At 41.9% G+C, this 27,109-nt stretch overlaps 1 protein-coding gene across 19 annotated transcripts in view; it reads left to right on the top strand.

Annotated features, from left to right (window-relative positions):
• Positions 1–27,109, top strand: part of DLGAP1 (DLG associated protein 1) — a 784,377-nt gene that overhangs the window by 639,349 nt on the left and 117,919 nt on the right. The gene's annotated exons all lie outside the window — the stretch shown is intronic.

Raw genomic sequence — 27,109 nt, 5'->3', positions numbered from 1 at the left:
GGGGGTGTCTTGTGTTGTTCAATTTAGAATTGGAGAGGCTTTAGCCAGAGGCCCTGTGTGGGAGAACAGCCAAAAACAGGGAGCAGTCAATGAAAACCCCACAGAGCTGACAACATCCGCTCCACCTTGGGCTCTAGGAGCCTTGTCCTAAGTCCTGGGCCCCGTCAGGGCAGCGAGACTCCAGGCTTGGCTGCAGCTGCAGGGGGTTAGGGGCAGGAAGATGGAACTTGTCATGGGGAATGGTGAAGCACAAAATACCAGATTTGTGTACAGGACAGCTGGTGACGTCACCCTTCGTCATCCAAGTCAACATTATATCGTCCTTACAGTCATAGAAAAACAAGCAAACAGTTTAAGAACTAAATGTTATTATAGATTCTAAGTAAAGCCTTTAGAATTCTAATATCACTTTTCAAAGCTTATCTATACCATGGATTTGTTCTTTAAAAAAAAAGTCATTTTAGGATATAATAAGGTTCTGTGCCCTTAATTCTACTTCTGTCATACTTCCTGTATCTCCTTCTTACCCCTTTTCTCTCTCTCTCTCTCACACACACACACATATACACAGAGTTTTCCTTCTCTCTGTCATGATGATGTCAGTGCTATTATTAATATGTTTTCTTCTACTGGTTTCCTTCCATAGAAAATCTGCCTTCTCATAGGACCTACTAGTTTTTGAAAGCATGCACTCATCTGTGTTAATCAGGAAATGACTTTGCTCTAATTTTAACCATTTCCCTTGTGCACATAGGTCAGGTTTACATCTGTGTTCAGTAGGATGTGACATAGATTTCGCCTTTGCTCATTATTCTTGGACATTTACAATAGATTTTAAATGTCCTAAACTTCCCTTTGTCTGAAAAACAATTCATTTTTGTCAACTGCAGTTAATAGCTATTAACTTCCCCCCACAACAATCCACATTCTGTCTTTGATTTTTGTCAGCCCATTTTAAATGGTTCAGATGTTTAGCAAACTAGACTATTAAGCTTTTCTCCTCCAGTGTTGTCCATTCCTCATATGAGCAAAAAGAAACCACCAAGAAAGGTCCACAGAAATGTCTGCTGCCATGTGGGAGAGTCAGGAAGATGGGCTCGGCTCCAAGGGGCCCTAAGGAGCCCCTGGTGATATGACCAGGGATTAATGGAGACTCAGAGCCAACTAGGAACTGAGTTGGGGAGTGATGTATAGTTATGCTTCTTTTGGTTAATTGACATTTTGGTTTATCTAACTATGATACAGTCCTATATTATCTCCCTTTATTATCTGCTTCAAGCACTCAGATATCTCTCCACCTAAGAGATTCAAGTAAGTTCCTATATAATCATTGCACCATTGGACTATTTGGTGAGGATTACAGGTACTGTTCCTTGGTAGCTTAGATGATGAAGAATCTGCCCAAAATGCAGGAGACCTGGGTTCGATCCCTGGGTCAGGAAGATCCTCTGGAGAAGGGAATGGCTACCCACGCCAGAATTCTTGCCTGGAGAATCCTATGGACAGTGGAGCACAGTGGGCTATAGTCCATGGGGTCGAAAAGAATCAGACATGCCTGAGCAACTAACACTAGGAAAGTAAAATTTTTAAGTGATCAGTTAGCCTCATGACTGTGGGAAAACAAGCACCATTACCTCAATCGTCTGAGTACTTTAGGTAAAAGTAGAACTTGGTGCTAGAAATAGACCCAAACCTCCACTTCGGAGAACTGGATTCAGCTGGCCTTCTGTGAAATATACAAATGCAATTGGATGTGTTTAAGGATGAGATTTCTTTTTACTTCCTATGCTAAGCATTCAAGATCTATCGAAAGCATTGCCACATTGCAGCTAGACAGACTTCAATCTGGTGACACAAGAGTCTGGATAAGCATGAACAGTGCATCATCATCGATGGACATGCTCATGCAGATACACACACATACACGTGGTCAGAAAGGACACAAAATATGTCCTTTGCAGTGGTGACGCAGCACACAGAAGCCGGAGGGTCAGTGGGTGTAGACAGAGGATAATAATAATAAAAGCAGTAAGTGTTTATTTAAAACATCTCCCTTCAAATAAACACTTACTGCTTTTTATTATTTTTAAAGCCAATATAATATTTGAGTTAAAATAATACTCTTTCACAAAAATAGGCAAGCTATCATGATACATGATTCTCTGGTCTTTTAAGATATTTCCTTTGGTACATTACAAGAGTTTCAAGAAAGACTTATGTAACAATAATGTGACTTTATGAAGAGTAAGCATGTGCCACACTGTTGCTCCTGATATTTGGCTGGTGTGCTATATTCTTTTCATTAGGGGAAGCTCTTAAAAATGAATGGGGTTGAACTGGTCTCCTGTCCTTCATGGCGCCCCCAGGAAGGGCAGCAAGGGTCCAGGACAGAGCATCCTCCTGGGCAAACAGCCAGGGTCCTCAAGCAGGGAGTTCAACACAGCTTGCCTTTGTGAGTGTGGCTTGGGGCCACAGTGATCACAACACATATTTCCAGTTTGATTTTTCCAACAAGAGCAGTCACATTCTCCTTTAAACAGAGACATGCTTTTCCATAATCTTAACCTCACACACTCTCCCAGCTCCATATACAGAAGCAGTTACCCTGTAGAGCACCTGAGGTCAGGGCTAACTTCTGGGAGTTCTCACAGGTTTGGGTCATCACACCTGGTCAGCCATCCCGTACAGAAAACCACACTGAACCTACCTTCCCTCATCCTACCCTCCATACAGCCTGCTCCCCACACACCCACCCCCAACAACAAACCCTAAACACACAAGATCTTGAGCAAAATGACATTAAGGTAGTAATTTATATTTATAATACACATGGTAGGCACTCAATAATGGAGAAAGAAAAATAAGAGAAGATGCAGAAAAATACTTGTTTTACTCTGGTATCATTGACATATTACATTGTGTAAGTTTAAGAAACTGTGATTTAAAAACTCACAGCAAACAAAAGTCCAGAACCAGATGGCTTCACAGGAGAGTTCTATCAAACGTTTCAGTTCAGTTCAGTTCAGTCGCTCAGTCGTGTCCGACTCTTTGGGACCCCATCACCAACTCCTGGAGTTCACCCAGACTCAACGTCCATCGAGTCAGTGATGCCATCCAGCCATCTCATCCTCTGTCGTCCCCTTCTCCTCCTGCCCCCAATCCCTCCCAGCATCAGAGTCTTTTCCAATGAGTCAACTCTTCGCATGAGGTGGCCAAAGTACTGGAGCTTCAGCTTCAGCATCATTCCTTCCAAAGAAATCCCAGGGCTGATCTCCTTCAGAATGGACTAGTTGGATCTCCTTGCAGTCCAAGGGACTCTCAAGAGTCTTCTCCAACACCACAGTTCAAAAGCATCAATTCTTCAGCGCTCAGCCTTCTTCACAGTCCAACTCTCACATCCATACATGACCACAGGAAAAACCATAGCCTTGACTAGACGGACCTTTGTTGGCAAAGTAATGTCTCTGCTTTTGAATATGCTATCTAGGTTGGTCATAACTTTCCTTCCAAGGAGTAAGCGTCTTTTAATTTCATGGCTGCAGTCACCATCTGCAGTGATTTTGGAGCCCCCCAAAAATAAAGTCTGACACTGTTTCCACTGTTTCCCCATCTATTTCCCATGAAGTGATGGGACTGGATGCCATGATCTTAGAGAAGAGTTAACACCTAGCCTTCTAAAACTGTTTTTAAAAACTGCAGAGGAAGGAACACTCCCAAACTCATTCTATGAGGTCACCATCACCCTGATACCAAAACCAGACAAAGATACCACATTGTATACATTTAGGGTGTACAATGAGTTGATTTGATACATGAATGTATTGCTACGTGGTGATCACCATAGTGTTAGCTAACACCTTCATCACTTCACATAATTATCATTTCTTTTTGGTGGTGAGAACATTTAAGATCTATTCTCTTAGCAACTTTGAATGCAACAGTCTTGTTGACTATAATCATGATGCTGTACATTAATCTCCAGAACTTATTCATCTTCTAATTGGCAGTTTGTTCCTTAGATCACCATCTCCGCCTTTCCCCCACCCTCCAGCCCCCAGGAACCACCAATGTATTCTCTGCCTCAGCTTTTCTAGATTCCGTATATATGTGAGATCCTGCAGTATTTGCCTTTCTCTGACTTATTTCATTTAACATAATACCCTCAAGGTCCACCCATGTTGTCACAAATGACAAGATTTCTTCCTTTTCATGACTGAATAATATTCCATCCGGTATCAAATAGACTTACAAAGCAGAAACAGACTTACAGACTGAGAGGATGGATTTATGGTGGCTGAGGGGAAGGATGGAGGGAAGGGTGGGGGGAAGGGATAGTTAGGGAGTTTGGGAAGGTTATGTACACACTGCTGTATTTAAAATGGATCACCAACAAGGACCTACTGTATAGCAGAGGGAACTCTGCTCAGTGTTATGTGGCAGCCCGGATGGGGGTTGGGGGGGTTGGGGCAGAAGGGATACATGTGTGTATATGACTGAGTCACTATGCTGTGTGCCTGAAACTATCACAGCATTGTTAATCAGCTGTACTACAATATAAAATAAAAAGGGTTTCTAATTTTAAAAATTAAAAACTATTTCATTGTGGACCTGTATACTCCATCTTCATCCACCCATCCCTCCAGGGACACTTAGATTGTTTCCATATTGGGTCATTGTGAATAATGCTGCAATGAGTACGAGGGAGAGTTGCTCACTGACTCTTTGCGACCCCGTGGACTGTAGCCCGCCAGGCTCCTTTGTCCACGGAATTCTCAAGGCAAGAATACTGGAGTGGGTTGCCATTTCCTTCTCCAGGAACACTGGAGTGACCAGCAGAAAAATACTTAACTACCTCACAAACTCCATATTCAACAGATGTTTGCATAATCAAGGTGACTTTCCCAGGGAAATAGTATTGCTATTAAAACAGGTTGAATCATAAAATATTAGCAATAGAAGAAAATTCTACATCATCCAGTCCACAGGTCTGCAAACCACAACCTAGGGGCCAAATCTAACCTGCTTCCTATTTTTATAAATAAAGTTTATGAACATAAAGTCACACTCCTTTGTTTACATATTATCTGTGCCTGCTTTTACCCTTTCACAGCAGAACTGAGTAGTTGCTGAAGACCATATGGTCCAGAAAGTCAAAAATATTTGCTCTCTGGCCTTTTACTGAAAAAGGTTATCACCACTGATCTCATCCACAGAACTCATTTTAAGGTAGAAAAACTAAGACCCAGAGTGGTGGGCCTCTAGCTGGAAGCAAAATCAGAATAAAACGCCAGGTCAGCCAGCCATCACCCTTTGCTTGTTTGAGCCCCAGCTCTACAAATTCACCAAGAATCCTTAGAGTTCAGAGGAAGTTCACTTCTTTCGAACAGGCACAAAGTTAATTAACAGGTTGTTTTTATAAAGCAATGAAGGAAAGGTTCAGAAGTCCAAAGGACAGATATAGGCCAGAAGTTTTTTTTAAACAAAGAACCTTTCTTTTCTACTCGAGATAAGATCAAGCAATAAATTTCAGATCTTGCCTGGACTGGTTTCTTGTCCCTCTGCTTATGAGGCTCCCTTCCTTGAATTTCCCCAAATATCCATGTAGGACTGGAGACATCCACTTCCTCCCATCTTAGGAGGATTAGACCAGAAAAAAAGAGCCAGATTTGTAGTAAAAACTATGCCTTTTGTGAGGAAACTTCTCTGTTTTTTAATATCTGAGAAAACGGACTCTGATGATTCTAGGAAGAATTTGGTTATAACATTTCTACTTTGGGGCCCTCAAGGTGGCATTCTTTTGCACTCTAAATAGAAATATTATGAAGTCATAAAATACAGAAGTCCTATCAACACTGAAGAAGATAGAGGGTCTGTCTCCTCCAGCAGTTTTATCACATAAATCACCTCTAAGGGGTGTGGAGGAAAGGCAACCCTCTTACACTGTTGGTGGGCGTGTAAACTGGTACAGCCACTATGGAGAACAGCATAGAAGTTCCTCAAAAACTAAAGACAGAGCTCCCATACGATCCTGCAATCCCACTCCTGGGCGTATATCTGGAGAAAACTATGATTCCAAAGTTACATGCACCCCTGTGTTCATAGCAGCACCCCCTCACAATATCCAAAACATGGAAGCCACTTAAATACCCATCAACAGAGGATAAAGAAGATGTAGTATGTATACACGCACCATAGAATACTGCTCAGCCATAAAAAAGAATGAAATAATGCCATTCGCAGCAACATGGATGAACCTAGAGATTATCATTTTATTAAGTGAAGTAAGTCAGAAAGAGAAAGACAAACACCATATGGTATCATTTATATGTGGAATCTAAACTATGACACAAATGAATTTATCTACAAAATAGAAACAGACTCACAGACATAGAGAACAAACTGTGGTTGCCAAGGGGGAGAGGGTAGGAAAGGGATCTGGGAGTTTGGGGTTAGCGGATGCCAACTATTATAGAGAACAGATAAACAACAAAGGTCCTACTCTATAGCACAGGGAACTATGTTCATATCCTGTGATACGCCAGAATGGAAAAGAATATGAAAAAGAATGTAGATATGTGTATAAATGAATCTCTTTGCTATACACAACATTGTAACTAACACAACATTGTAAATCAGCTATATTTTAATAAAATATATATATATTTTTTAAATCACCTCTCAGGACCAGTGTGCCAGGCCTGGAGGTATCATGCTCCATAAACAGCCTGCTAATGTGCCTTTGCCCACCTCAGGGGTTATCACAGGGCTAGTAGTGATGGAGTTCCAGTGTCTTCCAGCCTTGAGGGTTGTTGTGAGGTTCAAACAAGACCATTAATAAGGAAGCACTGTGTACAATGCACATAAAGTCTCTCTGTTGGCTTTGATTTTAAATCTCTCAATCTGTTTTAGTTTAATAATGATGATAATGGCTAATCGTGGAGCATTTACTCCTTGGCAAGCACTATGAACCAGCTGTGGAGATTATTTCATGTAATCCTCACGAGTAGTCTGTGACATGTACAGGATATGATATCATTGTTTTCACAATACAGGAAAAAATATTAAGGCTTATTAGCAAGTTTAAACAGCTTGACCAAGTTAGTAAGTGACAGAGCAGGCTCTTAAATTCTCTTTATTTTTTTTAAAGATACAGTAGAATGACTAAGAACTTGGAATTTATTTATTGGCCACAGTGCATGGCATATGGGATCTTAGTTCCCTGACCAGGGATTGAACCCTTGCCCCCTGCATTGAAAGCACAGAGCCTTAACCACTGGACCACCAGGGAAGTCCACACTTAAATTCTCTTTACTCATCAATAAGTGCTTAGTAAAATATAGTATACCCTGACTAATTTAATACAAATTTGTCTACAGAATGAGATGCCCAAAAACTCTTTTAATTCATTTTTCTTCCCACAAATATTCATTTAGTTCCTGCCATGTTTGAAACCTGTGTTTTCCATAAAATTTTCTGAAAACCCCTCTTGAAAAGAAATGTTTTAATCACATATTAGCAACACCATGTTTCATGCTGGTTTGTCTAACCCTGCAATATCTAAAGTGAAATTAAAGATGTAAAAAAAAAAGAGAAATGACAATGAATAGAGACAAAACCTCAAAAACTAAACTACTCCTTGGGTTTAAAATTTCATATTACACTTTTGTCATTTTGACATTATGATGGATTTAAAAGATCAAATATAACCCCTTGATCTAGTTACAGTGCTGTCAGAAAGCACTGAATGGGAAAAGGAATCTTTACCTACTCATGTGGAAAGAAAGCAGCTGGTAGGTTTTGTGTTGTGGTTGATGAAGTCATCGTTGGTCTCTGCCTTGGACTAAGTAAAAAAAATACTACAATGATTTACTCCTGATCTCACTGGTCTCTTGGCTGGGTTGAGTATTCACAACCCAGTTACCAAGATCAATCAGAAAACACACATTAGAAAATCAGACTCTTTTCCTGTGAATATTTGTTATATGGGAAATTTCTCCCCCAAAATTAATGACAACACGGAACCTAAAAATTCACTTTTTAATCTTCCTGATACCTCCATAGACTCATGTTTTATAATGGAATAAACAGACATTTTTAAAACTCTTCAAAGTTCGATGTTGTCTGATCCAATTCATATTGAACTTTAACAAATACAGCAAACTAGTAGCAACTGAAAACCATACGTGTGATTAATGCTGGCACTTGGACATGCCTTCACAGCTCCAGCCAAGGGTTTGTGTCTCTGTTCCTCCTGCAATTGACTTTCTGTCAAGCGTTTAGGATGACCCTTTACTGTTGCCAAGTGTCCTTATTTAAAAAGAGAAGACCAAGATGAATAGTACCATGATTTTACTACATTCAGTTCAGTTCAGTTCAGTCGCTCAGTCGTGTCCGACTCTTTGCGACCCCATGAACTGCAGCACGCCAGGCCTCCCTGTCCATCACCAACTCCCGGAGTTCACTCAGACTCATGTCCATCGAGTCAGTGATGCCATCCAGCCATCTCATCCTGTCATCCCCTTCTCCTCCTGCCCCCAATCCCTCCCAGCATCAGAGTCTTTTCCAATGAGTCAACTCTTCACATGAGGTGGCCAAAGTACTGGAGTTTCAGCTTTAGCATCATTCCTTCCAAAGAACACCCAGGGCTGATCTCCTTTAGAATGGACTGGTTGGATTTCCTTGCAGTCCAAGGGACTCTCAAAAGTCTTCTCCAACACCACAATTCAAAAGCATCAATTCTTCAGCGCTCAGCTTTCTTCACAGTCCAACTCTCACATCCATACATGACCACTGGAAAAACCATAGCCTTGACTAGCCGGACCTTTGTTGGCAAAGTAATGTCTCTGCTTTTGAATATGCTATCTAGGTTGGTCATAACTTTCCTTCCAAGGAGTAAGCGTCTTTTACTTTCATGGCTGCAGTCATCATCATTTACTACATTAGCAACTATATATGAAATAGTCATATATTTATTGTAATGAGAAATCAATGGCCATGTCACTATTAACACTGAAAGTTTTCTTTGCCATCTGCTGGTATCCTACTGACAGGTAAATTCCACCAGCACACAACAGATAACTTTTCTCTCTTACCCATTTTTTGGCCATTTTTAGTTGAACTATAGTTTACAATGTTAATTCTGCTATACGGCAAAGTGACTTGGTTATACACGTATATACATTCTTTTTTTATATTCTTTTTCATTATAGTTTATCCCAGGAGATTGGATATAGTTGCTTGTGCTATATAGTAGGACCTCGCTGTTTATCCGTTCTATATGCAAGTTTGTATCCACTAACCCCAAACTCTCAGTCCACCCCTTCCCCCGCCCCCCATATCCCCCTTGGCAACAGCGGGCCTCCTCTCTGAGTCTGTTTCTGTTTTGTAGGTAAGTTCATGGGTGCCATATTTTAGATTCCACATGTAAGTGAAACATGGTATTTGTCTTTCTTTTTTTTACTTCATTTAGTATCATAATCTCTAGGTCCATTCATGCCGCTGCTCTTTTTTTCCCTTTTCTATCAATTATCAATTATTAAGACTACTAATTCTAATAACTTCTACTTTACCTTACAGAAGAAAATAACTAGTCTAAATTATGCTAAAATATATGACACCCTGTCAGAATTTTATTAGTTTTTAATCCTTACAGTATTTTTTCAGCTTTATGGTCTCAAGGGGATATATTATTAAAATAAACTTTGCTTAACCCATTTTATACCTTAGAAGTGTATCCCTGATGAGGAATATCAGGTGATATGAAGACAGAAGCTCACCTGGAATTTCTGAGTAGGGTTGCCATCCTTTCTCTCTCAAAATCCAATCTTAAACTTATTTTTCATACAATATTCTTCAGTTTAGTCCCTCAGTCATGTCCAACTCTTTGCAACCCCATGAATCACAGCATGCCAGGCCTCCCTGTCCATTACCAACTCCCGGAGTTCACTCAAACTCACATCCATCGAGTCAGTGATGCCATCCAGCCATCTCATCCTCTGTTGTCCCCTTCTCCTCCTGCCCCCAATCCCTCCCAGCATCAGACTCTTTTCCAATGAGTCAACTCTTCGCACGAGGTGGCCAAAGTATTGGAGTTTCAGCTTTAGCATCATTCCTTCCAAAGAACACCCGGGACTGATCTCCTTTAGAATGGACTGGTTGGATTTCCTTGCAGTCCAAGGGACTCTCAAGAGTCTTCTCCAACACCACAGTTCAAAAGCATCAATTCTTCGGCGCTCAGCTTTCTTCACAGTCCAACTCTCACATCCATACATGACCACTGGAAAAACCATAACCTTGACTAGACGGACCTTTGTTGTCAAAGTAATGTCTCTGCTTTTGAATATGCTATCTAGGTTGGTCATAACTTTCCTTCCAAGGAGCAAGCGTCTTTTCATTTCATGGCTTCAGTCACCATCTGTGGTGATTTTGGAGCCCCCCAAAATAATATTCTTATCCTACTATATATCCCCCCATGATTAAATTTTTTAATTTAAGAAAATTAGTGAGTCCATATTACCCACTGCTTTGCTTCTGAAGTACTCTTCTCTCCCAAAATGATTATTATGGCCAGAAAGGTATGAGATATTAAATGTTGGCTTTTATTATTTTCACGGAACTTCTTTCCATTATCTTTGAATTTTTTGTTTAGAAATAATTATATAAGTATAGGAAATTGCAACAATAGTACAGCAATTACTTATACCCAGTCACCCAGTCTCTCCCAATGATTACATTGTAGATAACCATACAGTATCATAACCAGGAAATTGACATTGGTATGATGTATATGGGTAATTATCCAAGTGCAGACTCTTGTAACCACCACCACAATCAAGACACAGAACTACTGTGTGTGTTAGTCGCTCAACCGTGTCCAACTCTTTGTGACCCCATGGCCTGTAGCCCGCCAGGCACCTCTGTCCATGCGGATTCTCCAGGCAAGAATACTGCAGTGGGTTGCAGACCTCCAGGGGGTCTCCATCAGGACAAAGATCTACTCTTGTCCACATTTTACCAGTTTGAATGAGGTATAGAAACCAAACCTGCTTTCAAGTCCCTTTGCCTTCTCCCATTTATAATCTAATCATCTTAAATATTTTCTCCACATTGAGAACCATATCACACGTTATATTTTTTGCCTCAAATGTCATACATAATGCAGAAATTTCAGAGGAGAAAGTCTATTGTATTTATCCTTTTTTTTTTTTTTTTTTTTTGGCCATATTGCCAAGTTTGGGAAATTTTCAGCTGTCATTTCTGTAATCACTTTTTCATCCCCACCCTCCCTCTCCTACCCTTCTGGGACTCCAGGGACCCAGTAGCCATGACTTCTTCAATGGGTGGTTTGAGCAGGGTTTCCTTTGAAGAGGACATGCATGGGTGGGCAGGCCTTGTTTTCATCTCTATTATGTAACTCCTTCTACCCATCAAACATTGAAACTATGCTTTCCAGACATAGGCCCCACCTAACATGACCCAATTTTCACTCATGGGTGCCACCCAAAATTATATTTCACTGTGCACCCTGTACTCAATGCCTCATATCACTGTCAGAGTCCCTTATCCTCCTTCCCAATCCTATCCAAGTATTTTTTTTCTCACCACTCTGAAACCTATAAGCTAAATTATACACTCTTTAAAAATCTTCAACTGCTCAAACCAAAACTCAACAATTGTGACTGACAAAAAAGTGGAGACAAAGAATTCTCAAGAACAGCAGTATCCATTGTCTTTCAAGTCATCGAGGATGACTTTCGTGGCGTATCAATCAGAGTGGAATTTTAATAAAGCACAACTTGTCTTAAAAAGTAACGCAAGCACCAGGCATTGTTTGCTTAGCCTTTGGAATCGCCGTGTGTTTCTTCAGTTCAGATACTAACCACATCAGTATCTTTTCCAGATTTACAGCACGTCTACTGCAGCCCAGTAAGTAAAAAGCATGTTTAAAGAAACTTTCTTTTCACTTAAAAATTAGTTACCTGGGGATTTCCCTGGTGGCGCAGTGGATAAGAATCTGCCTGCCAGTGCAGGGGACACAGTTCGATCCCCAGTCTGGGAAGATTCCACATACCATGGAGCAGTTAAGCCCTTGCGATACAACTACTGAGCCCACGTTCCACAACTACTGAAGCTCACGCACCTAGAGTATACGCTCTACAATGAACAGAAGCCCCTGCTTACCACACTAGAGGAAGCCCACATACAGCAATGAAGAGGCAGTGCAGCCAAAAATAAATAAAACTATTTTTTTATTATATGATACAAACACTATGGAAAATAGTATGAAGGGTTCTCAAAAAATTAAAAATATAGCTACCATATGATCCAGCAATTCTATTTCTGGATATTTTTTCAAAGAAAATAAAAACATGAATTCAAAAAGATATATGCATACCTATGTTCATTGCAACGCTATTTATAGTAGCCAATATATGGAAACCAACTAAGTGTCCATCAGCAGCTGAATGGATACAGAGAAAGTTTTCTACACACTTACATAGTGGAACATTACTTAGCCACGAAAAAGAATGAGATTTGCACTGTGGACAGACCTAGAGGGTATCATACTTAATGAAATAATGAAAAAGAAGGACAAATATCGTATGGTTTCACTTACATGTGGAATCTAAAAAGCAAATTAACAAACAGAAAAAGACTACCAGACACAGAGAATGAACAGATGGCTGCTACAGGGAAGTGGAGTGAGGGAATAAGTGAAGTAGATGAAGGAGATTGAGGCACAGCCTTCCAGTTATAAAATAGTCACAGAATATAATGTGCGACATAGGAAACATAATCAATAATATTGTAGTGACTTTACATAGTGGCAATTGGTAACTAGACTATGGTGATGATCATTTTGTAATGTATGGAAATATCAAACCACTATTTTATACACTTGAAGCTAATCAATTATACTTTAAATTTTCCTTCTTTCATAACTAAAGTAATAAAAATTTCAAAATTTAAAAAATTTAAACAATAAAAATTAGTTACCTAAAACATGAATAGCTATCCATCAGAAAAAAAGAAAGCCACATTCCACAAGTCCTCAATGCTTTTTTAATTGCTTAAATCAAAAGAATGCAAGCTCTTAACTTTGGCCTTGATCAGTCTAACTCCACTAGTCTTATATGGTTTAAGGTCTCAGTTAGTACCTTGTGACCAAACTATAGGTGGCATAGTAGTAAAGAATCCGCCTGCCAAATCATGAGACTGAGATACAGGTTCCATCCTTGGGTGGGGAAGATCCCCTGGAGGAGGAAATAGCAACCTACTCCAGCATTCTTGCCTGGAGAATCCCACGGACAGAGGAGCTTGGAGGGCTTTAGTCCATGGGGTCACAAAGAGTCAGACAGGACTCAAGTGACTAAGCACACAGGCCTGACCCAAACTATAGGCTAAAAACTTTAAATAACACTTAATGTATCGCTTTGCAGCTGTTGCACATTAGCCTTCAAAACACAAAGCTACAGTTCTCGCATACGAAATTTGGCCAAGAACATTTGTTGATAGTTGACTGATAGGTGAAAATCTAAGAGTTCCTCAGGAAATTTTCTACTTCACTGAATTCCTTAAGTTTCTAGGATAACTCCAACATCTATACAGAAGCAGAAAGTTCTTTACTTTTTTTTTCTCAAGCACCTGAAAATAAACCACTTCATTTTAGAAAGAGTGGGATGGTCACATTTCTCCCCCACACCATCTTGAGAAACAAAATTTCAATCATTTTTTATTTGGGGAATGGACTTCCCAAAATGGGTAAAATGATGAGACTCAAGGAGACTGGTAAATGTTAACTTCTGTAAATAAAGGCTTCCGTTTATTCTTAGACTCTTAATTCTACTTTATGTTCTTTCTCCCCACTTCTAGTCAAAGTCCCAGGGAGGTTACACCTCCTTTTCCCTTTCTTATCTGTGAATTTAAAAGTTATCCTAATATTAGCAGCCTCAATCCTGACTTGGTCTCAAATCTCTGTTTAACCTATGAATATCTGAATAAGGAGGACTTAATGGATTGCTGAGCCCATCTCTGGAATGAATATTAAACTATGAGAAGATCTATAAAGCATTTTTATGGACACTGAGTCTATTTTTTCCCAACTTTCTCTTAAAAGCATCATATTATTCATCCCCCAAATTCTAGAGTACCATGAAAGGCCAGAAAAAATACTGATAATCTCTAAAGGTGCTGAGAACATGTAATTTCTTCTCTACTTTTAATTCCATTTTTTTAAAAAAGCAGCAAAACTCTCTCTCTTTGCACCTATCCAAGCCATGAGATTCAACCCAAGCCGGATATTGAAATCTCTAAAAACTTTTGGATATTCATTGTTCTTTACCTGTTTTTCCCTCTATGAAACTGTTCTGTGGAGACAATGTGAGAGAAATTTTGTAAGGATGTTCACCACAGCATTATTTATGATGGTGAAAAACACCTTTGATGATAAGTGAAGATTTGTCTGCCAGGAGGGAAATGTTGTTCATGTTCATTCATGTTCATTCTTGTGGCAAGAATACTGGAGTGGGTTGCCATTTCCTAGACCCTGATACTGGGAAAGATTGAAGGGAAAAAAGAGAAGGGGGCAGTAGAGAATGAGATGGTTAGACAGCATCACTAACTCAATGGACATGAAGTTGAGCAAACTCTGGGAGATAATGAAGGACAGAGGAACCTGGTAGGCTACAGTCCAAGGGGTCACAAAGAGTCAGACACCACTGAGCGACTGAAAAATACCACCACAAGGGAACTGTTAGGCAAATTATGAAACGTTCACTTCAATGAACTATTATGCCAGCCACTAAAATTATATTTAGAAAGAACTTACGGTAATATTGAGGGGAAGAACTTCTTAGATCAAGCTAGATGTCTAGAGTACAGTGAAGCACTGCCAAAATTGCAAAACTGCACACATAATGCAGAACTATGTTAAGAAACTGCACACAGGGGGGAAAAAAACTGGGCAGAAATAAATGCACTAAAATGTTAGTTAAACAGTAATTACCTTCGCTATTGGAGCCAAAGACAGTTTGGGTTTTTCTTTATACTTTATTTCTGCAGTGGGCATGTTTTACTTTCATAATACATAAAATGAATTTTATTTTAAAAACAGAAATATTAATAGATAACATTTCAGGGTTAAGGTTCCATTTAGAAATGATAATACATCTCATATCCTTCAATTTCACCTTTTTTCCTTGGTTAAATGAAGTCTCTTGGGTTCAGTGGTTACACTGGGTAAATGAAGATAGTCGTGAGAAAGATGCTGCTTGGTGATGCTTGTTATTTGTCTAAGCATATAGTAACTCCTTCTAGGAAAGAATTCTTAAAAATTAAACTTTTTAAGGAGCCTTTGCTTTGCCGTCCCTGCCTCTCATAAGGGTAGCAGGTGAGCTTTCTGTAGATTTTGCCTTTTTTTTTTTTTTTTTTTTGCCTTCAGATGTCAGAGGCGGTTCATTTGCAAATGGCAGTTGCAGGTGGTTTTTGAAGAGAAGGGCATTTAGGACAAAGTGCAAAGCTACACAAAACCAGATTAAGGGATCTTTGAAACATAAATCCACGCCTTTGTGGTTCTTAGGCCGACAAAGCTGAACCCTCAGAGGCCTGCTGTCGGCTGGTGCCTGTGTTCCAGCCAGAAAAGCTCCCCAAGCAATCACAGAGAAAGAAAGGGTTTCCGCCACCAAAACGATCTAATACAATAGAGGAGGCCACCTGTGTTTTTAGAAAGGCGAGGACTCTTTAGAAAGTGGAAAAAGGGAAATGCTGGATGGGACTGTGCAGAGTCCTGGAAGATATTCATTATCCTAGTTCATTAAAGCGATTCTGACAAATTTACACCGAAAAAGGATGAAGACTCTTGCTTCATGAGAAGCGTCAAAACCACAAAACAAAGGCTAGTGCTTTAGGGGATACCTGTGGCCCTCAGCACAGCACTCTGCTGGCTCTGGAATCGAACATCACTAGGTTCTTCGGTGACTGTCATTACAACATCTGCCTTTTCCTTTCTCAAACCTTTTCCTGACTTTGTCTTTGCCTCCTTTTTTCATTATTCTCTTCCAGAGAGAACTCAAAAGCTCTTAGCCTTTTCTCACCCATTCTAGCAACTCAAAGGGAAACTTTAGGAAAGGTGAAGGCTACCACGCTAACCCGTTCTCTCTTCTCACCTGTGTTCTCCTAAAACTCTGAGGCAACACGGCATGAATGGGGCTCAGAAACAGGCAGTTGAGTTCCCTTCATTCACATGGTCACGTGGCCTTGGACAAAACTGTGGGCTGGCTTTTCCCAACCGTGATCATATAGGATGTGTTAGTTGTATCAGGAGCATTGTGAAGCCTTCATCGAGGAGAGAGAGAGATACCTCTGCTGTGTTGTCTACTGAATTTTAAAACCTACATACATTAATTTGTACATTTCAAATTCTTCTTCTGGTGGTAGATCTATAGCATGCAAGCTGAATGTGTGCAACAGGAGGATATTTTAACCAGATGCTGAGTGGATTGAGGCTTACTTCCTGCCTGAGTTTTACACGTCTGCCATGAACCTTACTGATCACCGTATGTGTTCATTTGGAGTCTTCCTTCTGGGGCTGTATCTCCATCCACTCATTCTCAACCTCTGGTTCTGTTTGAAAACCAATTGATTGACTCTTTGAACCTGTGTGTCATTTGTAATGGACCTTTCCAAATACACTCCTCTTGGTTTCAACTACATAATAGGGAAGTTCTAAACATCTTAGACTGAGAAGGCAATGGCACCCTACTCCAGTACTCTTGCCTGGAAAATCCCATGGATGGAGGAGCCTGGTAGGCTGCAGTCCATGGGGTCGCTAAGAGTCGGGCATGACTGAGCGACTTCACTTTCACTTTTCACTTTCCTGCATTGCAGAAGGAAATGGCAACCCACTCCAGTGTTCTTGCCTGGAGAATCCCAGGGACAGAGGAGCCCGGTGGGCTGCCGTCTGTGGGGTCGCACAGAGTCGGACACGACTGAATCGACTTAGCAGCAGCAGCAGCAAACATCTTAGAAAATCACTCATGGTTTTGTTTTCCTTCCAAAGAAAGTCTTAATAGGATTACATTAACTGAGCAGGACACCCACACTTGTCTCCCCTCAAACTGGTTCTGAATCAAAATTATGTTTTTTGTTTTTTAAACTAGTGGGGTGGAGACTAAGAAACCTGTGGCCCTTGGATAAAGTTCTTTCTTAAGGAGCTATTTCTGATGTTAACACACCTCCAGAAGCATTTGGAAGATTCAGAATAGGGCAGAATCATCAAAGTGTCCCCGCCTGCCTGCCTGTGTTTTTCTATGTTAACTCAAAATGGTAAATCATCCTCAAAACCTTTTATTTTTGGATTCCCCATATGTCCATTTTCTCTCTTCCTAAACAGGCTGATGAAAAGGCAGAGGCAAATAGCTGAAGCCTTAATGAAATAGGCGTATTGATCAATTCTGCTTCTTGGGCACTTCCTCAGAGTGTGCCGGAGCACACGTGGACACGCGGGTGCCCGTCAGACATCTCCAGGATGTCGGGCTTCCAAACACAAGTGCGGTTTCACAGGCAGCTGTTTTCACATCGTACACATCACGCTGCGTGTCAGAGGAAGAACCACCAAATACTTATGATGTACTGAAGTTTGTGATCAAGTGGAAGACTATAAGCAAATGTTGAGTTTTGAGAACAGAAACATAAGCAAAAACGTAATTATCAATTTGCTGCTCAATCCTGCCTCCGCAGAGACTGCTTCTTTCCCATCCCAGATGCCTTCCTCTTATCCCTAAAGGCAATTTGCGCATCCTCTTACTCCTAACTCCTGACAAGCTACTGGAAAATTTACTCGTCTCATCTTTTCAACTAAAGCCTCCTCCAGCTTGACAAATCTTGCCAGTTACTGCATAAGCCTCGACTGTCTGAGTTATGTGTCTGCAGGCTCCAAGTCCATCCATCTTGGAATTATCCTTCAGCCTTATCATTCCTTCCCCCTCATCTTTTCCCACACATGGTTAATATCAGCTGTTATCAGTTTCGGCGCCTAGTAAATATTCTGGAGGTGATTGGAGGTTCAATCAGTTGCAGCTGCACCAAACTCAGCTGATAACGCAGTGGATGGTGGGGGAGAAGCCAGGAGAGGGAGAATTGGTAGAATTACCTTGATTCAGAATTAACCCTGATTGTACTTGGTTGTTTAGGCTCTGCCCTGTACATACAGAGTCCCCAGAATTCAGTGTCTGATTTTGTACCAAGACACCATCTTATGAGGAGTCATTAATAACAATAGCAGCTGTAAATGCTGATAATGGATTTTGCACAAATATTCCCCATACCCTCTGCCACCCACCCACCACACCCCCATAAATCTGAGCACATCTGAAGGATAATTTTGGAAAGAAAAGAATAGCAATGGGACTGCTTCACTATCTTATGTTTGGCTTTCAAACTTATGTTTGGCTTTTAACTTACCTTATGTTGAGCTGATGGAGAGAGGATTGGTTCAATCAAGACAGATTTGCTACTATGTTTGCTATGCAAAGGTGGAGCTCTGGAAGCTGCAAAGAGTGGTCATTCGGCATTTTAACTAAAACATCATCTTCTCTTTTGCCTGCCCCTTCTCTCTGCTCCAGGCCCCCACGACTTGAGCTGCAGTGGCAGAATAGCAGGTCAGTGACAAGTCCTTGCCAACAATCAGCTCCCGACACACCTGCCATTGGACACCCCACTTTAGTTCCCCTCAATGGGCCTGCTCCACATTACAGCCTAGTGGTAGTCTCTGGTGGTCCAGTGGTTAAGACTCCGCACTCCCAGTGCAGGGGGCTCAGGCTCATTCCCAGGTCGGGGAACTAAGATCCCACATGCCCAACGGTGCAGCCAAAACATAAAATCACAGCCTATTTGTTACTCGAAGGAAATAACACCCCAAGCAGTTCTCAGCTCTTAGTAACTGAGATTGAATAAGGTGGTCAGATATTTCCCAGAGGAGAGGCCCAGGGTAAGATGGTCCAGTGGGAACTCTGAGTAAACAGAAGACTGAAGGTCTTCTTCATGTGAAACAGATGCCAAAGAAAAGAGAGTCGGCCCCACACCCAACACGGCCCCACCCTCCAAGTCCACATACCCAACCCTCTCCAGCCCAGCGCAGAGGCCCCCCTCTAAGCCCCGCTACAGCCCACACAGTCACCACGCACTAGGACAGTCGAGAGATGGGGGTGCACTTCTCTAGAGGGAACAGAAAGGCACTGAGTGCGGTAAGATTCTCCATTTCCTAAGTGTTCATTTTGAGGCTGCAACCTCAGGCTTTAGGACAAAGCAAAATGAAAACCAAAAACTTCAAGCCATTAACCAGTCTTTCTGTATGACAGCTGCCCACCCCCTCCACGCCAAAAAAACCTCCCCTAGAGGATTCCCAGTGTTGACTCACCAAGAAGACCTCCTCCCTGGACTCAGGTGCCATCCCTTAGGGCACTGCCATGCACATCCCATGTCCTTCTCTGGGCTCAGCCCACCGCCTGCCCATCAGGCATCTCAAACCTACCAGGTGGACTTAGGTCCGACTCTCAGTGCATCAACACAGCTGATTGTCTGCGTGGACTGCACGCACCACTTTTCAGGTCTAGACTATCTCACCTGTGTGGCTCTTATTGTTTTTCATTCCATTTGTGTTCTAGTAGGCCAATTGATCGGAGAAGGCAATGGCACCCCACTTCAGTACTCTTGCCTGGAAAATCCCATGGACGGAGGAGCCTGGTAGGCTGCAGTCATGGGGTCGCTAAGAGTCGGACACGACTGAGCGACTTCACTTTCACTTTTCACTTTCATGCACTGGAGAAGGAAATGACAACCCACTCCAGTGTTCTTGCCTGGAGAATCCCAGGGACGGGGAGCCTGGTGGGCTGCCGTCTCTGGGGTCACACAGAGTCGGACACAACTGAAGCGACTTAGCAGCAGCAGCAGGCCAATTGAGCATAAATATTTCTGTTTTTTTTTTTTAACATTTTAAACATTTTTTAATGTTTAAATTAAAAATTTTAAAGGGAATTTTAAACATTTCCCTTTTTTAAAGAAGAGTTAAACTCTTCTTTAACTCTGTGTTTATACTCCACTGCGATATGATCTGATTCACTTTTAGGATGAAAGACATGATCACTGGAATCATTTCGGAGGCCTCAGGCTGAGGTGTGGATCCACTCCCACTATGGATTCTTATCAGATGTCAGGGCCTGAAACCAAATGTGATATGCTGGCTGATTTTTTACTCCCTTCTACATTAGCCTTAGATGGTGGCTCAGTCGGAAGAGACTCCACCTCCAATGCAGGAGACCAGGGTATGATCCCTGGGTTGGGAAGATCCCCTGGAGAAAGAAATGACAACCCACTCCAGTATTCTTGCCTGGAGAAGTCCATGGACAGAGGACCCTGGTGGGCTACAGTCCATATGGACTGAATCACCACATACCCTCTTACAACCAAGGGCTGAGACCCCTGTGCTTCCAGCCCAGGCCTTGTCCTGTGTGGCCCCTCCTGCCTCTTGGCCCTTTTCTGTTCCAGACACACGGCCTTCTTGCCACCTCCCTGCCCACAGCGCATCCCAAGGCTGCCTCTGGCCTGACATGCTGCCTTCTCCAGACATCTGAGACCTATTAGCTGCTCAGGGAACATGAGATGGGGAGCTCTGACCTTTTGCACCTCAGCGAGCTCATTCCTGCCTTGTGTGCTTCTTCTAGGACTCCTGACCCCCACCCCCACCCCCAGCCCACCCCTTGGTCCTCGTCCCTCGGCTGTCTCTCAGGACCACCTCCCTCCCCTCCCGCCCCCGTGGTACTCTTCTGTCTCTTGCTATGCTTTCTTTTTCGTCATGACACTTACTGCTAAGTGTTGTGAAATTCAATACTTGGGTATCTGTCATTTAATTCTAAACAGAATTTGTGTCTTCTTCACTACTATGTTCCCAGCCATTAAGAGTGATGTCTTCAATGGATACCTGAAAATATTTGCAGGATGGTATCCCTGGTTGTTAAGGATTGTGCTTCCATTGCAGAGGGCACTAGTTCACGAGTCTTGGTCGGGGAACTAAGATCCTGCATCAGATCAGATCAGTCGCTCAGTCGTGTCCGACTCTTTGCAACCCCATGAACTGCAGCACGCCAGGCCTCCCTGTCCATCACCAACTCCCGGAGTTCACCCAGACTCACGTTCATCGAGTCAGTGATGCCATCCAGCCATCTCATCCTCTGTCGTCCCCTTCTCCTCCTGCCCCAATCCCTCCCAGCATCAGAGTCTTTTCCAATGAGTTAACTCTTCGCATAGGTGGCCAAAGTACTGGAGTTTCAGCTTTAGCATCACTCCTTCCAAGGCTGATCTCCTTCAGAAGGACTGGTTGGATCTCCTTGCAGTCCAAGAGACTCTCAAGAGTCTTCTCCAACACCACAGTTCAAAAGCATCAATTCTTCGGCGCTCAGCCTTCTTCACAGTCCAACTCTCACATCCATACATGACCACAGGAAAAACCATAGCCTTGACTAGATGAACCTTTGTTGGCAAAGTAATGTCTCTGCTTTTGAATATGCTGTCTAGGTTGGTCATAACTTTCCTTCCAAGGAGTAAGCGTCTTTTAATTTCATGGCTGCAGTCACCATCTGCAGTGATTTTGGAGCCCAGAAAAATAAAGTCTGACACTGTTTCCACTGTTTCCCCATCTATTTCCCATGAAGTGATGGGACCGGATGCCATGATCTTCGTTTTCTGAATGTTGAGCTTTAAGCCAACTTTTTCACTCTCCTCTTTCACTTTCATCAAGAGGCTTTTGAGTTCCTCTTCACTTTCTGCCATAAGGGTGGTGTCATCTGCATATCTGAGGTTATTGATATTTCTCCCGGCAATCTTGATTCCAGCTTGTGTTTCTTCCAGTCCAGCGTTTCTCATGATGTACTCTGCATATAAGTTAAATAAATAGGGTGACAATATACAGCCTTGACGAACTCCTTTTCCTATTTGGAACTAGTGTGTTGTTCCATGTCCAGTTCTAACTATTGCTTCCTGACCTGCATACAAATTTCTCAAGAGGTAGATCAGGTGTTCTGGTATTCCCATCTCTTTCAGAATTTTCCACAGTTTATTGTGATCCACACAGTCAAAGGCTTTGGCATAGTCAATAAAGCAGAAATAGATGTTTTTCTGGAACTCTCTTGCTTTTTCCATGATCCAGCGGATGTTGGCAATTTGATCTCTGGTTCCTATGCCTTTTCTAAAACCAGCTTGAACATCAGGAAGTTCACGGTTCACGTATTGCTGAAGCCTGGCTTGGAGAATTTTGAGCATTACTTGACTAGCGTGTGAGATGAGTGAAATTGTGTGGTAGTTTTAGCATTCTTTGGCATTGCCTTTCTTTGGGATTGGAATGAAAACTGACCTTTTCCAGTCCTGTGGCCACTGCTGAATTTTCCAAATTTGCTGGCATATTGAGTGCAGCACTTTCACAGCATCATCTTTCAGGATTTGGAATAGCTCAACTGGAATTCCATCACCTCCACTAGCTTTGTTCATAGTGATGCTTTCTAAGGCCCACTTGACTTCACATTCCAGGATGTCTGGCTCTAGGTCAGTGATCACACCATCGTGATTATCTGGGTTGTGAAAATCTTTTTTATACAGTTCTTCTGTGTATTCTTGCCATCTCTTCTTAATATCTTCTGCTTCTGTTAGGTCCATACCATTTCTGTCCTTTATCGAGCTCATCTTTGCATGAAATGTTCCTTTGGTATCTCTGATTTTCTTGAAGAGATCCCTAGTCTTTCCCATTCTGTTGTTTTCCTCTATTTCTTTGCATTGATCACTGAAGAAGGCTTTCTTATCTCTTCTTGCTATTCTTTGGAACTCTGCATTCAGATGCTTATATCTTTCCTTTTCTCCTTTGCTTTTTGCTTCTTTTCACAGCTATTTGTAAGGCCTCCCCAGACAGCCATTTTGCTTTTTTGCATTTCTTTTCTATGGGAATGGTCTTGATCCCTGTCTCCTGTACAATGTCACGAACCTCATTCCATAGTTCATCAGGCACTCTTATCTATCAGATCTAGGCCCTTAAATCTATTTCTCACTTCCACTGTATAATCATAAGGGATTTGATTTAGGTCATATCTGAATGGTCTAGTGGTTTTCCCTACTTTCTTCAATTTAAGTCTGAATTTGGCAATAAGGAGTTCATGGTCTGAGCCACAGTCAGCTCCTGGTCTTGTTTTTGCTGACTGTATAGAGCTTCTCCATCTTTGGCTGCAAAGAATATAATCAATCTGATTTTGGTGTTGACCATCTGGTGATGTCCATGTATAGAGTCTTCTCTTGTGTGGTTGGAAGAGGGTGTTTGTTATGATCAGTGCATTTGCACCAAAAAAATAAAGATTGTTTTAAAATATCTGTGGAATGAATATGTGAGAGAGGGCTGAGCTTCTCTCCCCATAGATGTGGAAAAAACCCTCATGGGAGTTTTTCTGGAAACAATGTGAACCCATCAGACCAGAGTCTTCAGCCTTTTGAACCCATGCCCCCTTTTGATAAAGGAAAAAAATCCCAGGTCACCCTGCAGAGCCTGGAGCTAGGGGTTCAATGGGGTAGTGTTGGGGGAGGTCGTTGAGAGTTTTCAGATTACTAAAAAAAAACATGAGCCACAAACTTTTCCAATCACCTTTCCTAAATATACCTTCTCTCAACCAGGGATTTGGTGATGGTAGGAAAGATACAGTTTGAGGCGGTCTTGGTTTAGGGTAGGTGGTCTCTCCTAGTTTAAAATGAAGGACCATAGGATATTCTTGGAGACAACCCAATGCATGGAGAAGCATAGATCCATCCACACCCGAAGCTGTCTGTCTTAAACTATTTTAAATGCCTGGACTAGACTCGTAACAGTGATTCACTGTCAGTGGACCTAAGCTTTAGTTTCTGTGCTGATCTACAAAGAAAGCCAGATTCAGGTCTATCCTGGGAAGGTGCCCTTGGATCTCAAGAGTCAGGACAGCATTCTGCTGTTCCTGTACCACCTCCCTCCGATTTCTGTACCAGAGAAACATGGCAGTAATGGAAATGGGGAGAAAAGAGGGCTATCTGCTACTGTCTAATCCTTCAGCCCCAAAGACACTTACTTCTCTGCACCAAACCCAAGCTGAGGGCCAGGAACACCAACCTGATAAGAAAGCATCCCTGTGCAGGGTGTTCCCAGTCCAGCACTGAAACCAGCACTTCTCATTTCGCTGCCATTTTGAGAAAGTGGCAATGACATATACACCTTAATGTGTAAAATAGTGAGTTAGGGGTAAGCCGCTGTATCACACAGGGAGCTCAGCTCGATGCTCTGTGATGACCTAGACAAATGGAATAGGACTATGGGGAGATTCACACTGTTGTACAGCAGAAACTAACATAACATTTTAAAGCGATTATACTCCAATTTAGAGAAATTTTGGAAAATAAAAGTATTAGAACGCAAAAAAGTTTTTAAAATAAACCTAAGTGTTTTATTCCTTTGCAATTATTTTTTTTTAAAGGCAAAATAAAATGCCTGATTTTTGTACTGCTTTTACAGTAGTAGAATTTTCTAGGATCTGGTGCAAATAGACATGTTCTCTGCAGGCTGAAAAGAGGCTGAAAACCCTGGTGTAATCTGTCTCCCTGAATTATTATAGGATTTTAGATGGTTGACAGGTGCAATAACTTTGAACTCCTCAGGCATCTCGATGGAAATTCAGTTCCGGCTTGAAAGTGCTAACTGTACAGCTTACATTCAAACGGAGCTTCTCAGATCAGAGGAGCTGGTTCAATACTGCCCTTGATTTATCCATGTACAAGGAAGGATTCCAAAAATGCATCCTTTGGAGTCGAGGATTTCTAAAGGAGTGTCTTCTAGTGACTGGCTGGAGGCTGACTGGACCAGCACAGAGTGAAGGAAGGAATACAGTAGGGGTTGACTGTATTCAGACAGGTGAAGTCTTGTGGGTGTATGAGATCAGCAGACAGATACCAGATCTCAGCTTACTAATTCATCAGGCTTTTAGCAACTGGTTTCTCCATTTCAGTCCTACAGAGCTAACCCACAACATCATCCGTAATGCCTGGTGATATTCATTTCTCCCTTTCTGAACTTGACTCTTCTCTTAAATTTCATATCAAAATCCATTTTTCCCCTCCAAGCCCCAAGCTCAAAGTTTCCAACATCATCTACTAGATCCTTATGAATACTTCTCTATCAAGTTCTCATTGGGAAACTTTCTCCCAGGATATATGACTCTAGTGCTCCATTGCTCCCAACTTTCTTACTTCCTTGTCCCTGGTAAGTTCACATCCTCCGAGGATGGGAGTACAAGGCTCTGTCTGATTTGAATCACATCATTTTGTCAGCTCCCCTTTCTCTCTGCATTCAGATGATAATGCCGCTCAGGTGACCAGGTGAGCGCTTACCCAGTCATGTCCAACTCTGTTGTGACCCCATGGAGTGTAACTCTCCAGGTTCCTCTGTCCAGGCGATTTCCCAGGGAAGAATACTGGAGTGGGTTGCCTTTACCTCCTCCAGGGGATCTTCCCAACCCAGGGATCGAACGTGTGTCTCTTGTGTCTCCTACACTGCAGGCGGATTCTTTACTGCTTGAGCCACTGAGGAAGCCCTCAGCCAATCACCAATGTCACAGATACATGTCTGCAGTGGGCCTTATCTTCAATGATCAGAATCAACATTTACATCTTCAGAGTACAATTATGTCCTCATGCCTGCTAGTACTTTGAGCAAGAGAATCTGTATCATGTTTCCCATTATCTGTCCTTGCCCTGAAGCTGTTGCTGTGTGAACTCTGCAGGGAGGACCAAGGGAAGGGACCCAGCCAATGTCCACTGAGCCACCAGTCTTTACCTGAGTGTAGAGATGGAACATCCCGCCTCTGCTCAGCACCCACCTGCTATGGGACTGATATTAAATGTACGGGCAAAACTGAGTCCCTTTGGAGAGTGAAAAGGATACCATTAATAATTACACTGAGATATACACTTGCTCCTTGAAAGGAAATCTATGACAAATCTAGACAGAGTATTAAAAAGCAGAGACATCACTTTGCTGACAAAGGTCCATGTAGTCAAAGCTATGGGTTTTTTAGTAGTCATATGTGGATGTGAGAGTAGAACCATAAAGAAGGCTGAGCACTAAAGAACTGATACTTTTGAATTGTGGTGTTGGAGAAGACTCTTGAGAGTCCCTTGGACTGCAAGGAGTTCACACCAGTCAATCCTAAAGGAAATCAACCCTAATATGCATTGGAAGGACTGATGCTAAAGCTGAAGCCCCAGTACTTTGGCCACCTGATACAAAGAACTGACTCATTGGAGAAGATCCTGATGCTTGGAAAGACTGAGAAGAGGACAGCAGAGGATGAAATGGTTAGATAACATCACTGACTTGGTGGACATGAATCTGAGCAAACTCCAGGAGATAGTGGACAGGGGAGCCTGGTGTGCTGCAGTCCATGGATTTACAAACAGCAGACACAACTAAGCGACTCAACAATAAACTGAAATGACATTTTGAGTCTGGAACTGTGTCTAAGCCCAGGGCCCTAGATGAAGCTGTGTCCTAATGCTCTTTTGCTGATGGTTTGGGTAGAGCAGCTTCGTATAAAGAATGTCACTGTGATCACTGAAGAGTGATCCATCTGAGAGGCAAACACAGATCTTTCATTCCAGCTGCAATATTTATACAAGTACAACACTGACTGACTAGGAGGTGAATAAAGCACAACAAAGCTGCATTTCCACTCCCCCCGCTGAAGTTTCCTGAGAAGTAGTCTGAGAAGTTTAAAATATTTTTTCCAAAAAACAAGCCAAAATAACTCCTTTTATTTTGGGTTCCTTTCAGATAGCCTTGCAGATGGTTTGCTGAAATCGTCAGACCAACAAAATCTGTTTGGCTCAAAAAATTAAAATAACCCTACCAAATTATGTGTTTATTTGTAATAAAAAAACACTGAATTTCTAAAACAAAAACTAAATTTCTTATTTCTATCTATTAAACTTACCCTCACTCTGCATTTTGTGAACCAAACTACAGAAATAATTCCTTAAAGATCCACACATTTTCCCCTGTAGT

Source organism: Bos javanicus, chromosome 24 (assembly GCF_032452875.1).
Source record: "Bos javanicus breed banteng chromosome 24, ARS-OSU_banteng_1.0, whole genome shotgun sequence".
Lineage (NCBI taxonomy): Eukaryota > Metazoa > Chordata > Mammalia > Artiodactyla > Bovidae > Bos > Bos javanicus.
The sequence above is the reverse complement of the archived record's forward strand: the minus strand, read 5'-3'. Positions and strand labels throughout refer to the sequence as shown.